The following is a 1254-nucleotide window of genomic DNA, read 5'->3' on the forward strand; positions in this document are numbered from 1 at the left end:
CTGCTAAGTAGAACACTAAAGCTTTATTTATTTTTTTAAGAGTTCTCCACACTGCTTTCCATAGGGGCTGAACCAGTTTGCAGCCCCACCAGCAGTGGATGAGTGTTCCCCTTTCTCCACATCCTCTCCAACATTTGGTATCATTTGTTTTCTTGATCTTAGCCAGTCTGACTGGGTCTGGTGAATTCTTAAAGTGGTTTTAATTTGCATTTCCCTAAATATTAGTGATGCTGACCATCTTTTATGATGTTTCATAGCCATCTTTACTTCTTCTTTTGAGAACTCTCTGTTCAGTTCCTTAGCCCATCTTTTAATTGGGTTGCTTCTTGTCTTGGTTCTCAGTTTTTTGAGTTCGTTATATATTCTGGTTATTAAACCTCTGTCGGATGTGTCGATGGTTAAGATTTTCTCCAATTCTGTGGGTTTTCTGTTTGCTCCCTTGGTTGTCTCCTTTGATGCACAGAAGCTTTTAAGTTTAACGAGGTCCAATTTGTTAATTATTGCCCTTGTTTCCCGAGCCATTCATGCCTGGTTTAGAAAATTCTTTCCTGCGCCTCAATCTTGTAGGTTTTTTCCAATGTTTTCTTCTAAAAGTTTCAGAGTTTCAGGCTTTACATTGAGGTCCTCGAGCCATTTGGAATTGACTTTTGTGCAGGGTGAAAGATAGGGGTTTAGTTTCATTCTTTTACAAGTGGAGATCCAGTTTTGCCAGCACCACTTGCTGAACATGCTGTGTTTCCTCCAATTAATGTTCAGGAAGCTGAAATTGCATTTGCTCATATTTGGGTCTTCAATTTTGTTCCATTCGTCTTTGGGTCTATTTTTGTGCCAGTACCATGTTATTTTTATGACTATAGCTCTATAATACAGCTTGAAATCTGGTATAGTAATCCCCCCAGCATTGCTCTTAGTGCAAAGGGTTGTTTTGGCTATCCAAGGTCTTTTGTGCTTCCATATGAACCTTAGGATGGTGTTTTTCCAATTCTGTGAAGAATGTCATGGGGACTCTGATTGACAATGCATTGAATTTATAAATGGCTTTTAGTAGGATGGTCATTTTCCCAATATTAATTCTTCCAATCCATCAGCATGGGAGGTCCTTCCATCTTATGATGTCTTCCTCAATCTCTTTCTTTAAAGATTTAAAAATTTCTTTCTTTCTTTTTTTGGGGTCTTTTTTTAGACAGGGTCTCCCTGTAGCTCCAGCTGCCTGGAACTCACTCTGTAGACCAGGCTGGCCTTGAACTCACAGAG

This window comes from Nannospalax galili, unplaced genomic scaffold (genome assembly GCF_000622305.1).
Source record: "Nannospalax galili isolate Female #2095 unplaced genomic scaffold, S.galili_v1.0 scaffold641, whole genome shotgun sequence".
NCBI classification, from domain to species: Eukaryota; Metazoa; Chordata; class Mammalia; order Rodentia; family Spalacidae; genus Nannospalax; species Nannospalax galili.